This window comes from Pezoporus occidentalis, unplaced genomic scaffold (assembly GCF_034315485.1).
Source record: "Pezoporus occidentalis ecotype Australia unplaced genomic scaffold, CSIRO_AGI_Poc_V1 ctg77, whole genome shotgun sequence".
In the NCBI taxonomy this organism is placed as follows: Eukaryota; Metazoa; Chordata; class Aves; order Psittaciformes; family Psittacidae; genus Pezoporus; species Pezoporus occidentalis.
This window is the reverse complement of record NW_026916126.1, coordinates 1,378,872-1,395,680: the sequence shown is the minus strand read 5'-3', so window position 1 is coordinate 1,395,680 and position 16,809 is coordinate 1,378,872. Positions and strand designations below refer to the sequence as shown.

At 39.1% G+C, this 16,809-nt stretch overlaps 1 protein-coding gene and 1 long non-coding RNA gene across 3 annotated transcripts in view; one reads left to right on the top strand and one right to left on the bottom strand.

The window, feature by feature from the left end:
* The window catches only part of DSCAM (DS cell adhesion molecule), a 462,951-nt gene that overhangs the window by 230,654 nt on the left and 215,488 nt on the right, over positions 1–16,809 (top strand). The gene's annotated exons all lie outside the window — the stretch shown is intronic.
* LOC134155394 (uncharacterized) overlaps positions 6,965–16,809 on the bottom strand; it is a 52,793-nt gene continuing 42,948 nt past the window's right edge. Inside the window, exon 3 of the long non-coding RNA XR_009961538.1 lies at positions 6,965–8,386. This is a non-coding gene — a long non-coding RNA (uncharacterized LOC134155394). The remainder of the gene's footprint in view (positions 8,387–16,809) is intronic.

Below are 16,809 nucleotides of genomic sequence, written 5' to 3'. Positions count from 1 at the left end.
TTGTCTTGGTGAAAGTCTAACAAATAGAAAAAAATGCTCTGGTGCATTGAACTGAATATAAACATAAAGAACAGATTCTGGAATTCGGTACACTTTTTCATATTGGGGCTTGCATTGCCATTTTACTTAATTCTGTCAGAAATGTCCCTCCCAGGAGACATCTCAATACAAACTCTTCACTCAGTTTGCTTTCTGAACACAAGGAGTGCAGTGAAGTTGTTACATTCATTACCCAGAAAGGTAGCTGAGCATCAGTGGTTTTCTCAGTTTTATATCTCTGGAAAATCAGTTAACTGTACGTCAAATATTAGGCAGTCCTTGATTTGTCTTTGTGTCTGATAATCAGCTTGTGTAGAATTTTAAGATACATTTGTGGTGTGAAAAATGATCAGAGTTATTGTTTAGCCTTACCCTATGTCCTTTGGGGTTTATGATCGTCCAGTAAAAAGTACAATGACAGTTAGAGAATTGTAGAATCATGGAATAGTTTGGTTTGGAAGGTGCCTTCAACAATTATATATTCCAGCTCTTCTGCCATGGACAGTGACATCTTCCACTAGACCAGGTTGCTCAAAACCCAGCCAGCCTGGCCTTGAGCACTTCCAACAATGGGACATCCACAACTTCTCTGAGCAGCATGTTCCAGTGTCTCACCATCCTTATCATGGATAATTTCTTCCTTATGCTCAATCTAATTTTAAAACTATTGCCACTTGTCCTGTCCCAAGCCTCCTTTGTATATTGAAAGGTCACAATAAGGTCTCTCCAGAGACTTCTCCAGGTTCAACAAAACCAACTCTCTAAGCCTTTCTTCATAGGAGAGGTGCAATTGTGCAGTTGTGCTCTTATTTTATTGGCACTAACTGTCTTCAAAAAATTGAATAAAATAGCAATCCAGAACCTGCTAAGTAGAGTGCTACAGTGCTGATAACTGTTTTCCCACTTGAAAATCTGTAGATATTATTCCCTGTTTTGCAGGAAGAAATTCTTTGTGTTTATCTTTCTTACAAGCTGTCTATTGGTATAGTTAAGTAGCAATTTTATGTTGTTGGTTTTTTTTTTTCTGATGGAAAAATTGCAATAGTACAATTAAAGTAATAATTAAGTTGTTAGATTATGTAACTCTCAAGCAACATATCTTGTAGCTAGTAAATAAGCAGTTTGGCAGAGACTCTAGTAGGAGACTGAGAAACGATTGTCATTATGACTAACAAAAATGTTACAGGTATTTTTCATTTTGTGTAGTAACTGTTCAGCAATTGCATATTTAAACTGACTTTCAGTCCCAAAAAGCAAGTAGTGAACAATGGCTACAGTATCAATTTCAGTGCTACTAATGTCATCTAAACTTTCAGTCTCTTTGTCAACACTTTGGTAATTCATTAATCTTCTAAGATAGTACATCCTGTATGTCATAGTAAACTCATTCTTGGCTGCAAAACTATATTGGTGGTAACTCCATAACTTTGAAGGGAATTTCCCTGCAGTAGTGAGCCCTGTCCCATGCTCAAATCATTAATGCAATCTGCAGCATCATGAAGCCTAAGGTTTGAATACCAGAACTGTTGAAATTGTCCTGACCTATCTTTGTGGATAAGCTGTTACTGTTGTGTCCTATTGCAGGGTCCAAGCTCATCCTGCCTAATGATGCTAACTCTGTGTAGAAACTGGAGGTGACCTCAGGCATAATAGGTGGTTTTTTTTAAATAAACATGGAAAAAATAGCCACTAGTTACCACCTTACTCCAACCTCTATTTGTTCCTCAGAGGCAAACTTCATTATTTTTTTTTTTTTAGATATGAAAACTTTTTTTTTTTCTATATGGAATTTGCAACTTAAGGGGATATTCACTTCCTTTATACCCCAAAACTTGTCTGTTTCTTCCATGTATTTCAGTTGATCTAACAATGACTCTTCTTAAAATCTTTGCTTCTCTGAGGCTTTGTACAAACGTGGAGTAGTATGATGGCCACATAAGACAAGGCAGATAAACTGGGGGAACAATGAAGCAAGGAGCCAGTACTGGTCAACCTGGCAGGTGCTGCATGCAACAGAAGCTAACTTCTGCTAAGTTTCAGTGGGTGTCAGAGCAGAAGGGAGCCTTAGGAAAAAGGCTGAAGGAGACTGTTGTTTGGAGATGGCTGAGGAAATCCTCCCAAGTATGAGTTTGCAAGAGGTGCAGAGAGTTGGCACTACAGGGCAAATGGATACTAAAATTACTCTTATAAGTTGCAGTGAGAGGTGATTGGGGAACATGTGGATGGGAAATTAAGTGCCTGGATGGAATGACAAGGAACTTCTGTTATGACTGAGAAAGGCGAAGTGACACAGCTAAAGCAGCAGACAAAGAAAAGATTTCTGTCAGTAGCACTCTGATTAGATATGAGAAAGGCAAAGTTATGTTTGCCAAGGACAAAGAAAAGCAACTGTAATAATTACTATATGAAATGATGGGAACCTGGAATTTGGGTGAAGAGAAGGTTTATGAAAATGAAATTGGAAAGCTAGGAAGGGAAGAAAAGCCTGGAGGCATGGAATTGGAGAACAGCAGTGCTACAGGAAGAGGAAGAAGATTGACTGGTTTTGCCAGAGCTGTGAGGTCAAGGACAAGAAGGATGAGGATATAGACCTGATTTTGTTGTTTCTTTATCTTGGAATTTAAGAAGTCAGATCAAGGCTTAAACATGTTGCTGTTCTGTGTCACTAGTTAGCTTAAAAATGTAAGTTGTCCACAAAGTTGTAATTGGATTGTTCCCACTGCCCACTTCATACTGTCCTTTTTTACCCCAAGATCCACTACTGGTAGGCATAGAGCTATGCACTGGTCTCATCCCAGCCAGTTTGCTGCTGTCCTGTTAATTAGCAGTTCCTTGGCGTCCTCCTTGGTCACATCAGCAGATATATCTGTGGGGTGTAGGACCCACATATAGGTTATCCCCCACATGGGAATTTAATGGTAAGACACAAACTTCCTGCCACTTGCTAAGGGAATTCATTATCAGCTATTGTCCATCTTTCAAGATCAAGTTGGGAGTGTAGATCTGTAGAAGCTCTTTTAATGGCATTAGAAAAAGAGAACAGTTTCTTCCAGAATTTAGTTTTTTACAAAACTTTAATGTATACTTACATGAGTTAACGACTGTGGTTATGAAATACCTGTTTTGTATATAATGCAAATTTAGTGGAATCAAGAAGCAAATGAAAGAAATGCAAAGTCTAGTTCCATACAAGTATTAAAGAAAATAAACAAAGCTCGTGCCTGCTCTTTGACAAAAAAAAAAAAGATTTACTTTTTTTAGCAAAAACCTTCATCTGAAGAGTTTTAAATCAAGAGATGTTAAACAACTCAATACCAGTCAGTCTCACCTCTGTGCCTGGCAAAATTTTGGAGCAGATTCTCTAGAAGACATGCTAAGGCACATGAAAAACAACAGGGTGGTTGGTGGCAGCCAGCATGGCTTCACTAAGGGGAAATCCTGCCTGACCAATTTGGTGGCCTTCTATGATGGGGCTACAGAACTGACGGACAGGGGCAGAGCAGTTGATGTCATCTACCTGGACTTGTGCAAAGCGTTCGACGCTGTCCCAAACAACATCCTTGTCTCTAAATTGGAGAGACATCAATTTGAAGGACAGACTACTCAGTGGATAAAGAACTGGCTGGATGGCCGCACACAAAGAGTGGTCAATGGCTCAGTGTCCAGCTGGAGACCAGTAGTGAGTGGTGTCCCTCTTGTGGTTAAAGGCGAGGCTGTAAGTCAGCCACTCCACCCCTTTCTTCCCCCCCTCCCCCCACCCCCCTTCACCCCACCCCCTGCTCCTGGAGGGATGGGGAGAAGAATCGGAAGAATGTAACTCCCACAGATTGAGATAAGAACAGTTCAGTAACTAAGGTGTAACACAAACCACTGCTGCTACCACCAGTAATAATAAGGGAAAGAGAATACAATACCACCTGTCCATACCCAGCCTGACCAAGCAGTGAACCAGCCCTTCTGGGTAACTCTCAGTTACATCCCTGGCATGACGTGCTGTGGTATGGAATATCTCTTTGGCTAGTTTGGGTCAGGTGTCCTGTCTCTGCTTCCTACCGGCTTCCCCTCCTCCCTGGCAGAGCATGAGACTCAGAAAGTCCTTGGTCAGACTAAATATTTGAGCAGTAACTAAAAACATCGGTGTTATCAGCGCTGTTCCCAGGCCAAAAGTCAAAAACACAGCACTGCACCAGCTACTAAGAAGGAGAAAAAATGACTGCTACTGCTGAACCCAGGACAGTCCCTCAGGAATCTGTGTTGGGACCGGTCTTGTTCAACATCTTTGTCGGTGACATTGACAGTGGGGTTGAGTGCGCCCTCAGCAAGTTTGCTGATGACACCAAGCTGTGTGGTTCTGTTGATACACTGGAGGGAAGGAATGCCATCCAGAGGGACCTTGACACACTTGTGAGGTGGGCTGATGCCAACCTTAGGAAGTTTAACCATGACACGTGCAAGGTTCTACTCCTGGTTCGGTGCAATCCCAGGCACAGCTACAGGTTGGGCAGAGAAGAGATTCAGAGCAGCCCTGCGGAGAAGGACTTGGGGGTGTTGCTCGATGAAAAAATGAACATGAGCCGGCTTCAGTGTGCGCTCACAGCCCAGAAAGCCAACTGTATCCTGGGCTGCATCAAAAAGAGCATGACCAGCAGGTTCAAGGAGGTGATCCTGCCCCTCTACTCTGCTCTTGTGAGATCTCACTTGGAGAATTGTGTGCAGTTCTGGTGTCCTCAACATAAAAAGGACATGGAACTGTTGGAACAAGTCTACAGAAGGGCCACGAGGATGATCAGGGGACTGGAGCACCTCCCGTATGAAGACAGGCTGAGGGAGTTGGGGCTGCTCAGCCTGGAGAAGAGAAGGCTGCGTGGAGACCTCCTAGCAGCCTTCCAGTATCTGAAGGGGGCCTATAGGGATGCTGGGGATGGACTTATCATTAGGGACTGTAGTGACAGGACAAGGGATAACAGGTTAAAACTTAGGGGAAGTTTAGGTTGGATATAAGGAGGAAGTTCTTTACTGTGAGGGTGATGAGGCACTGGAATGGGTTGCCCAAGGAAGCTGCGAATGCTCCATGCCGGGCAGTGCTCAAGGCTGGGTAGGACAGAGCCTTGGGTGACATGGTTTAGTGTGAGGTGTCCCTGCCCATGGCAAGGGGGTTGGAACTTGATGATCTTAAGGTCCTTTCCAACCCTAACTATTCTATGATTCTATGATTATAGCCTCTTAAAAGTTAAAACCTTTTCTATGGATGTAAAAAACCCTTGCCCAATGCTCTAAAATAGTGAGTTTTAACTGTTGTAAAGAACAGTGTCTTCCAAGAAATCGCAACAATTTAAACAGACAAATTTATGCCAGACCTACCTATGCTCTTAAGAAAAGTCCTGATAAATCACCATCTGGAAACTCATATCAATAGCTAACTCAGTAAACAAACCATCTGTATATCAGTGCTTCAGATTGGTAGTCTTTGACTAAAGAGCTTATTACTGGTCCACCATATTTATACAATGCCTGAGAGATATTACATTATTTAGGCCCAAACCCCAGGGGAAAATACTACTAATAAAAAAGCTTGCTTTTTTTATTTCCACAGCATTGGTAGAGGCCAATCCCTATCTCATTTCATTAAATTGTTATCTCTTATTTTATCAAATTCAGTCTTTTTGTTTGTAAAAGAAAAACAACGTTCAAAACCCACATTCAAAACTCATATTTTTTTGCCTTTCTATTTTAAACAGGCACTTGGCAGACTGAAAAGGCATTTCAAAATGCCAGCAACTGAACTGTGTGAAGTATAATAGAGTAGACAAATAATACACTCATGAGAACAATGCTTAAAATATAAAAAGCTGACAGAGCACATACTGCAATGACCCGGGTAGGTGCCATAAGTACAAGGAAAAACAGAGTATAAATATGAGCTGCAGTGCTCTTTTTTATTTATTTATCTATTTATTTATTTTTACATTTATTACTAATCTACTGAAATTATGAAAAAAATATTAAAGAAATATAGATGGCACTTTTGGTCTTTGATAAAGCTTCATCTAGTTTACCCCCTGTTCCACTTCCAGCATTGTTTTAGGTGGAGGTTAAGAACTTGACTTCAGTCTTTAAGAATATCCCTTTTTTAATTGCTAAAACTTAAATTCAAGGGATTTGACTACTGAGGTATCAATTACAGGCTCTGTCATATCAGAATGAACCTGGAGGTTCCCAGCCTATATATATATATATATATATATATATATAAAAATGCTGATCATTCTTCAAAGGTAAGATTTGGCCTGTGTTATGTCTCTTTCTTGAAATCTTCCTCTTTTAAATGTGAAGCATAGTACTAAAACAGTTTTGTTTCTTTTTCTATCCAATGTAGTAAGAAAGAATAGGGAAGCTTTAACACATTAATTAAACCCCTTAAAATAAAGAAAACAAGCTTCATTTCAACTAATAAAATTCTACAGGGAAGAAAAGAGAAAATTGGAGAGAAGCTGGAGAAGCTCTGTAATGTTTTAAAGCTCCATGAGGTCATAAAACTTCATAGAAGGCAAAAAAAGGAAGAAAATATTTTTATTGTTAGTTGCAGACATTTTGTAATTTGCCATTCATTTGCCAGGAATAGGGAAAAATATCCTCACATTCTAGTAGTCAGATTGTCAAAGCGACCTTTTTTTAATGTCACACGTCACAGAATTTCATGTCACACTAAGATAACATGACAGGGCAGAGCCAAGCTTTTCTAATGTTTCCCTTTCACCTTCTCAAAAATGCTTGCATCCTAAACAAGAAGATGAAAGTATGGTATATTCATTGCTTGATGATTCAGTGACCACTCTAAAGACAAATGTCACACAGCAAAACAGCTTGTGCATCGGATTTATGTTTTTTTAGAAAGAACACCATAAAATTGAAAAAAGTGCTTTAACATTAGGTGACAAGAACAAACTTGAAATGTCAGAGCTGGTTTGGAATGTCACTCAGATGTGTTATGCAGTTATCACAGTGTATCTAACAGATGCAAACTAAATGAAAAATCCAGCTCCAGTTTGCATTTGGTGACTGTGAGAATAGAGAAAGACATGGACTGTGCAAATAACAGGTTCATTTTCAAAGACACAGAGTATGGTTAACTTTATAACAAAATGCGGAAATCAGCTTTCATATGTCCTACTGTTGACACTGAAGAGATTAGAGATACACAGATTATAAGAATTTCCATTGAAGATCTTTCAGATCTTTTTGTTGTGTTTAAACAGTAGCACTGAAACTATGACACAAAGAAGATCCTTGATTCGGTACTTAATTTTCATGTTATTCACTTCAATTCAAATGTGCAGCAGAACACACTTTAAATGAATAATGTTATGATAGGTTTTTCCTCTTCTAAATGTAACAGGCAGATGGTCATTTTTAACCGTGATTTCTATACCACATTATAACTGTTTCTTCAGTTAGTGTAAAATTAGTTCATAATTCACACACAGATGCATATTATATTTGCATTGTCAAATGTTTGGATGTAAATAGGTACAGCAGAGATAGCATACTTAATAGAATTTCCTACTTTTTTCTAAACTTGACTTGTGCTATTAAAATATTTTTTCTCACCGAGGAGAAAACTCAGCCCAGTCCACATACAAAACAAAGGAATACTTTTAAAGATTAGTTTCCAAAGAAAACAAGAGCTATCTGATTTTGCTGCTGATATTTCCACCCATACGCATGTCCTCCTAGGTCTCTCTCCCAGGCCCAGCGGGTTTTGAACCTTCTGATTGACAGGGTCTGCTACATTTGACAAATACAAATGACCCAGAAATGCTATACATCCCTACAAGTTTTGAGGAAATACAAGCAGGGCAGAAGCCATACCCAGTGTTATGTTGAGGAGAGGCATATACTGTGTTAAACTCTTAGTTAGACTCACAAGGATCTGAATGGCAGATGGTTGCTGTGAATATCGCAATGGTGGGAAGAACTTCAGTCATTCCTGATGCTCTGTTACTCACCAGAGAAAAAAAGTAACAAGTAAGAAAACTGCTTTCATTAGTTCTGCTGCTCATGTAACAAATTGTCAACTCTGATACTGGCTATATTTTCCTTCTTGTATAACATATTTTTCTGTTTTTCCACCACTAAAGTCAGAAAGCCCAGACCCTCAGATAATACAGATTACCAGCAGGAACTTCTTGTTGAAAATCTAGATCTTGATCTTTCCTCTGGAAGGGTTCAAGTTCAAGTCCAAGTCCATGTTCCTTAAATGCCTTAAAGGATTATGTAGTTGTAGGAACACTTCCCTCAGACAGGGTATTATTTTCTTTGAGGGCAGAGGCAGAGCAGAATTTCATTCCTGTGGGCATGAATAAAAAGCAAGAAGAGTCTCATCCCGACTGAGTATCACACAATGAGGCAGGGAGAGCTGTGCGTCACTTTCCAGAGTCATGGGCTGATCAGGGCTGCTGAGGAGGAACCCAGAGAGCAGAGAATATCTGAATGTTAACTGCTTGTTAACCAGAGTGTTAGAGGAGCTGGACATGGTCTCTGTACCTCAACGGGTCTGTTCAATGGTGCAGATAAAAAACCAACAAAAACTAAAGTACAGCTAGCATGTAATGTATCTGTCCTCTGATTCTACTTGTCCTGTGAGTTTTTTGTTTGGAAAACCCTCTGATACATGTCATAATTAAAGCTTGTGGAAGTCACGCTCATATGATCTTGGATGCTAAAGGAGGAAATTGGTACACAGCAATTGTTAGTACAATTGTTAATAGAATTCTTTTTCAGTATTAGCTCAATACCTTAGTTGTATATTGTATAACATTGGTTTATATTCACAATATTCATAGGGAGTTTTACTGTTATTTTTGTTAAAAAACCCTCAAATTTTATTTGAAAGAGAAGAAGTCATTCAGTTTTTAATTTGCCAAATTATGATGATGAGTTATAGCCACATCTGGGAGTGAAAATGATAACAAATTTCCAAGGATCCATCCTAAGTGTAGTCATGCCATTTTCATAAAATCTTAGAATGGTTTGGGTTGGAAGGAATCTGTAAGTCATCTAGTCCAACCCCCACTTTCTTTTCATTGGTTCTTTTCACTGGTTCTTTGATTGAAATTGTCGTTCTCTGTTTCCTGTGTCTGCTATCACTTCCCTTCCCACATAGAGTTTTGGGATGTTTACAAATGCTTAAACATTGTCAGAGCAGAAGCATGGAAATGTTTTTAAATCTTAACAACTGGCTTTCAGCTGATTTGCAAGGAGGGGTGCCTTCCTACATGTTTATTCTTATTCGTCCTGTAATTATAGTAAGCTGACTATAGGATCTTAAAAAAAACAACAAAAAACAACAAAAAGAACATTTTGCATGTGTAGCAAATAATTTCTAGGCTTTAAAAAGAGCAGGCTTTATGATCTTGGTTGGAATTGAAACTTTTAAGCTGTAGTTTATAATGAAAAACTTAGAAATATAAAGAATTTGGGTAGTTTTATGAGTTGGGTAATTTGCTTTATTTGAACTAGGATTGGCAAAATACAGTTTTTAAAACATGTACTTTGTTTTTCTGTGTTTTCCCTTTAGTATCTGCATTTCAGTACAGATTCTGTTTTATTTTGAATTCAATGATAAACTCTAGGGAAACAAAAAAGCCATCATGTTTTTAAAAAATTGCATAAAACCTGAAATTATTTGGCAATGGCTCAGCAAGAAGTCACAGAAGGCTGGATATGCTTTTAAAATGTTGATTTCAGGAACAGATATTCTGGAATCCTGAGAGCAGATCTCAGTGAACTGACTGACCTCAGTCCATTGGATGCTACAGTCTGAGCTGCAGATCACAGAATCATACAATCATAGAATGGTTAACGTTGGGAGGGACCTTACAGATCATCTAGTTCCATCGCCCCTTCCATGGGCAGGGACATCTTGCATTAGATCAAGTCGATCAAAGTCCCATCCAACCTGCCTTGAAGACTTCCAGGGATGAGGCATCCATAACTTCTCTAGGCAACCTGTTCCAATATCTCGCCATCCTCACAGTAAAGAATTTCTTGCTTATGTCTAATCTAAATCTACCCTCTTTCATCTTAAAGCCATTCCCCTTGTCCTGTCACTACATAACGTTATAAAAAGTCCCTCTCCATCACTCTTGTAGGCCCCTCTCGGTACTGGAAGGCTGCTATAAGGTGTTGTACTGTCTGACTGTTGATCAGTGCTGGTCACAATACTGACCTCTGAGGAATGCCACTTACCACTGGTCTCTATTTGGACATTGAGCCATTGACCACAACTCTCTAACTGCAGCCATCCAGCCAATTCCTTATCCATCGAGTGGCCCATCTGTCAAACCTATATCTCCAAGGGTATCATGCTGGACAGTGTCAAATGTTTTGCACAAGTCCAGGTAGATGATGTCAGTCATTCTTCCCTTATCCACTAACACTGTACCTTCATCGTAGAAGGCCACCAAATTTATCAGGCATGACTTGCCCTTTAGTGAATATGGGAAGCGACTGGTGGTAGCTATTTTATCACACCCTTTGCAGATGGCCATGCTTTGAATATGGACATCTGTAGTACAGATTGCAGAAATACCTGTATTTATACTAGTGTACTTATATATTCACTAATTCAGTGAAAACTTGCCTTTAAAAGATGAGCAAACTAAACACTAAGTCAGACAACCCCAACAGCTGTGACAGAAAGAAGCAGTATTGAAAATGTATTTATAACCTTCTGTGCGGAAGCACAACAGCATGGTTTGATTATAGCCTGGGCTGCTCTTATAAGAACCAGTTGCAGATGCAGCCCTGACCAGTGACCTCACTCCTGTGCCCAGTGAGAAAGGTCCAACTTTCCCTCCTAATTCAGCTTTTTTGTGTTTATCTAAATCTCAGCTACCTCAGGACTCAGATATTGTACTTTGCTTGAGAGAGACTCAGTATCACAAATAGCTGCCAGAGGTGAGCTTCCTGCTTGTTTAGTGATTTATCAGGTGGGGAAAATGCAATGCCGGTTTTTCCAGGTTCTGTGTCAGTCCCAGTCTATTTCTTGATTACACAGCTTTGCATGTGCCACAGCTGAAGCATTAATTTTTCGGTGATTTGAGGAGTTACTGCTCTCTCCCAGTGATAAAAGCTCAGTTGTGATTCAGTGAAGCATGCTAGACTCTTGAATATAAAGAGGTGCAAACTGCTGATAGGATGTTATCAGTGACTACTTGTCAGCTTCCCTTGTTGTTTGAACATTGGACCTGTATATTGGCATCACAACCTATAACGTTCAGATTTTCCTTTGCAAATTTCTGATTTTGAACAAGGAGGTGGTAGAAAAAGAAGGTGAGCTCAGATAGTATCTTACAGCATGTCCGGGATTTCTACTAGGACAATCTGTACAGTTGTAAAACTTCTGATAGAAATCAGGATTATAAATTCTGTGAAATCACTTTTTGGCCAAAAAGAACCTTACCATGCTCTGGGAAATCTGTGTGGGGAATCTATTTTCCTTTAGCCACAAGTGTTAGGCTAGTACTTCGGCTGCTACCTGACACACTCTTTTTCTTACAAATGTTAAAACTCCAGACATGAAAGTAACCTTCTTGGTATTATGTGAGTAGAGTCTCATGAAATACATATGCACTGTTCCATTTTTCTGTAATAAAAGTATTTCCCAAATAACAGTGATGTGCAAAGAAGCAATGCACTGATTTCTGCGGTGTTGTGTTGAGTAATGATACAATTCTTTGCTTTGATGCTTTGCTTCAGTATTTTGTAAGGGAACTTTGTGCTCCAAGTTTGAGAATGACAACAAGACTGCTAGACTCCCAGGAAAAAAGGGCTCAGAGCAGTCACTCCTTTGTGTATTGGGGTAGCTTGGAGGAAGTTTTAGGCATGTCAGTAAAGCAAGCAGAATTGAATAATGCTGGCCTAAAGATGAAGGACCTGAATCACAAAAAGTGAGTAGTGGCATAAGGAAGGGGCATATGACCTCACAGGGTGCTGAAACAGACTTCTCTGCAGCAGGGAAGGAGGCAAGAACAAGGAGGACCAGGACACTGCTGAGGTTTCCTTGCAAGTGGTCTCCCTGTACACCCCAATATGATGGTTGGGAGCATTCAGCAGGTATACTTTAGCATACATTATGAATAGCCACGTCTTTGCATTAAGTCTAAAGAGGACCCAAAATATATGAAGATTATAGTCTTGGTCTCAAAGACCCTAAAATGTAAACAGACTTTACTAATACTGCTGTTCAATAATGAAGCATAGTTGAATGTAATAATTCTAATTTTCAGGCAGACTTAAATTGTTGGAAACAAATTCTTGTTTTGTCAGTTTTTTAATTCTACAAGGGACAGGCAAACAGCTCTTATTATAAGAAAACTTGCTCTGTAAGCAAATATATTTTAGTATAAAAAGTGGAAAATTATGGCAATGAAATTACACTATAAATTTTGAATGTTATTGTAATTGTCATTTTCCTCCAAAGGTATTTGAGTTCTTATTTTGGCTTATTGCTACTTTACAGAAGAAAATCAAACTAAGAATCACATCCATTTCTTCCAGTCCCAATTTTTATATACATTCTGGCTAAGGAAAAGAGAGTTCAGAGTCAAAGACAAAAAAGTTCTTTTACTTCTTACTTTCTGTACATACATATGTATAGGAATTTTTGCGTAAATAGCTGAAAGGCTGTACTGTACTTCTTGTGCCCTTCCACTTTCTCAAGCTTTTAGACTTGCAATAATCTATGAGAGGGAGCATGATGTCATTATAATCACAGAACAATTTTCTTCCTGCTGGAACATTTTTCCCCCTCGATGAAAGAAAATTGAAGCTTTCTATGTTGCAAATAAAATAGAATACATTTAAGTCGCTATTTATCCTTAATTACTGTAGGTTTATGAGAAGCGAGCAAGAGATGTTGCATTTCAAAAGCAAGTATCTTTCCCTAGTCTTTGTTCTATTAAAAACTGTGGGTTTGATTTTGTTCCTCCCCACTGTCTGCACAAGGGTTGTATTTGTTTGCGTGCATGTGTGTAGATTTTTTGTTGTGATCCAGGCAGCACCAACATAGCACCTGGGGCTGTTTCAGATAACAGGTTTGACTGGTCCCCAAATGTCTGTGGGTCAGGTAATCTTCATATATGAAGTACGTAAGTAACTACCTGGGGTGACACACAGTGTCTCATCAGCGTTCAGAGCCACTGCTGAAGTGGGAAAGGGAAGGGGTATAGAGGCTAAATAGCGCGGAACTAAGACTAGATAAAAGGAGCATGCTGAGAAGAGAAGACAGTTGTTTCCTAATTGAGCTGGGGAGGAAAATGAGCCTGTATCATGCTCCTTCTGAACCATCCTTCTTCCTTCCTTTGCATGGAGAGAGATGCACACGGTAAGTTGTCAGCCTAGTGATAATACATAAGATCAGCCACAGATATATTGCAGGTGGTTAAAAAATGCTATCAACCTCCTCTGCAATGTTTGCTATGCAAGCACCAGTGTTCAATAAGAGATTACACATATGGTATGAACTGTCTGTCTGAGAGGGTTAGTTTCTTCCTCATACCAGGACAGCTTTTGTATGCTGTGTACAGTTGGTATATGAGGTGTGAGGGGTTTCATCTCTCCTTCTTATGAGGTAAGTGATTGTCATGATGAAAAACTGAGAGCTTAGCTGTTGACATGGTGATGGTGTTTTGGCTGTAAATTACTTACTCTGAGGCTAGCTATATGGTTTCTTAATTTATATCTGAACTGGAGGTCCAAGGCTGGGTGAACCAGCTGAGTCTGAAACAATGGGTCTCCATGGTCTTTGAAGTACTCCTTGCTAGAGCAAGTACCTTTCATCCAGCATGAGCCTGTGTGATATTGTTGCCACTCCTTGGCAAAGCACAGCTTTAGCACCTCCAGTTTATGATACTGTAACTGTATTTTATTGTTTATGTACACTGCCTTTAGGCATAAATTTATTCTTGGCCACTGAGAGGCTTTCTGTTGCTCTGAAAATCAGTGGCCTGCCTCTTGCATGGGGCAAACTGCCTTGACTACAGACTGCACCTCCAAGGAAAGCTTAGATTTTCTAGATGGTGCTCAAGGAATTATCCAAGACTCTTAGGTGGATGACTGATCTAGAACCTACTAATTTGACTTGCTGTTCCCCTTGATCTTATAAAGAGATTAGAGCTGTGTGTAACACCTTCATTACTAAATCAGCGTAATTATTCATTCTCTGTGAACCTGATTTCTTGTTTTCTGGCTGTAAAGAGAGATCACCAGTCTGGGAATTCATGTTCCTCTGTGGCTGAAATTAATGTCAGCTCCACAAACACAGAACATAGTCTTACTTGAACATGACAGCTATTTCCTTACTCCTTTGTTATGGCTTTTGCAGGCTGTAGTGAGCTGTTGACACCTATTGTTGCTTGGAGCTGCTGAAGATAAAGAACTTGTTGCTTATGCAGCCTAAGGAGGGAGGGCTTTAAACCTGAAATACAATGTGCATGAAAGTAGACCAACTAAAAAGTGTTTTCAGAGGAGTAAACAAGGCTTATTGTCTGCAAAAATGAGACCTTATTTGCAGTAAAGACCCACCAGTTCTGAGCTTACTCTGAAATGCAGAACCTGCAGGAAACTCTGTTCAGGGTGCAGAATTAATACCTTAGAAATACCTTTCAATCTGTATTCTAAGAGAGGCCATATAAATTAAATATATAGCATGCTTTGTAAAAGACAAAACAAAAAAAAACCATACCACCCAAGTCCACAAACAAAAAGCATGCCCCCCCCCCCCCCCAACAAACAAACAAAAAAACAAAAAAACAACAACAACCAAAAAAGAATCATGCTGTCTCTTAGCCAGGACAACACAGTGACTAGTTTTACATGAAGTAAGAAATTAGTTTTAGTGTGTCTGAATTTTACCTCTGGGCAAAATGTGCTGCAATTGCAAGCTAGTAGGGCACAGGTCATCTCGTGTGTATTCATAAATATACAGAGCTGCTGTTCTGACAATGTAATACAATATGCCCATATTTTTGTACTTGCTGTGAGATATTAAGTTTACCAGATTTACAAAGACCTGTCTTCATATAAAATAAATACCTTAACTTGTCAAAACTGTTAGGGCTGTATAGATGCTGGAGTGCAGAATTTATGATGGCAGAATTCAGATTTATGATAAAGAATTGGAAGTATTCAGTGCAAGAACCTGTAATCTCTTGGACCGCATAAATAAAAGATGGGATATTTTGTTTAAATGCAGAAAACAAAATATGCCTTGATGATTGTATAGCACTAATTTATTTTTATTGCAAAGTATTCAAAATCTGCAGAATCCCTGTAAAATTTACAAGTCATTTGTTCTTTCCTTGTTTATAGGAAGTTTTTTTGTAGTTAAAGAAGTGGTTCGCAAAACAATCTATCATGAGATTTCCCTCACTTCATTACAATGTCTTTAATATTTCTGTGTTACTGAAAATACTATGTCTATAAGAAAACTGTAAAGATTTAGTTGTTTAAATTGGACTCGTGTTTTAATCCCTTAGAACAGGTAAGAATGCAAGACACAATCAGCCAAGCCACAGAAACATAACTAAATTTCCAATTTAAAAAAAAGTGAAGTGCTTCGAATTTTATTTTAATGGGTCTTTGAAAACGTAGTTTTTGTAATTACAAGCTCAAACCGGCTCCAAATAGTTAAATGACATTTTCCTTCATTTTTTTTTTTTTTTTTATCTTCCCCCTCCCCCTCCTTATTCTCTTGGAATTACAGCTGCAGTCCTTTCCTTGAAACGTGACTAAAACATTAGAGCTCCACAATTGTCCCCACCTTACAAAAGCTATCTGTTTTTTTAACCACTCCCAACATGGTGCAACTGCAATTGCAGCATCATTCTCTAATTTGGGGGTTTGGTTTTGTTTTAGGTTTTGGTGAGGAAGTGGGTATGGGAAGAAGTGGAAATAAACATGCTTTCCCTTATTGTCTCTAAACAGCCTGCAGACCAGGCTTCATTAGGAAGCAAGGAGGTTGAAAAGAGCTGGCTGCAGCAAGTTACTTGTTGCCTAGTGACACCATAAGACCTATAAACTCAAGCTTACCTCCAGTTCTCTTAACCCTCTAGAGTCCAGAATCTGCATTTTATTTTAGGGCAATTCCTGTTTTGACCAGTAAAGAATGTGCATTTTTAACAAAAGCAGTACTGTACCACTAGATGCCACTAAGAATCAGAGAGAGAGGGATGGAGAGATTACAAATGAAATTAGAAAAATAGTTAGTTCTTTAATGTAGGACTGAAATAATTATGTCTTCTTCCAGCACAACTGAATCTGAAAATGACATATAAATGTAACATGTAAATGCAAGTGTAAGGCTGTTTCTGCAGACAACATCCTGTCAATGAGAGATGAAAGAAGCATCGTCTCCTACACTGTGGCTTGACTCCTGATAACTGATAATACATATTTCTCTCCTAGCCATATGTGTGATAAATAGTTTTCTGTATTTTTTTGCTTGGTCATAATGTGCACATTGTTGCTGAGGGCAAAATTCCTTTTTCTTTTGAAGAAGTTAGAAAACTTATTCAAACCCAACCTAATTAATGAGTGGCGTGTCCATTAGAGGACAGTTGCCAGGGGAAGGTTCCAAGGCAGAGGTGTTGTATTTATGCTTCATAGCCATTAACTACCACTGCTGCTGGTTAGGCTGTAGGAGCTATTAGTAAGACATCAGTATTTTTATAGGATATGCTTTCATATCAGAATATCTTAACTGCAGGT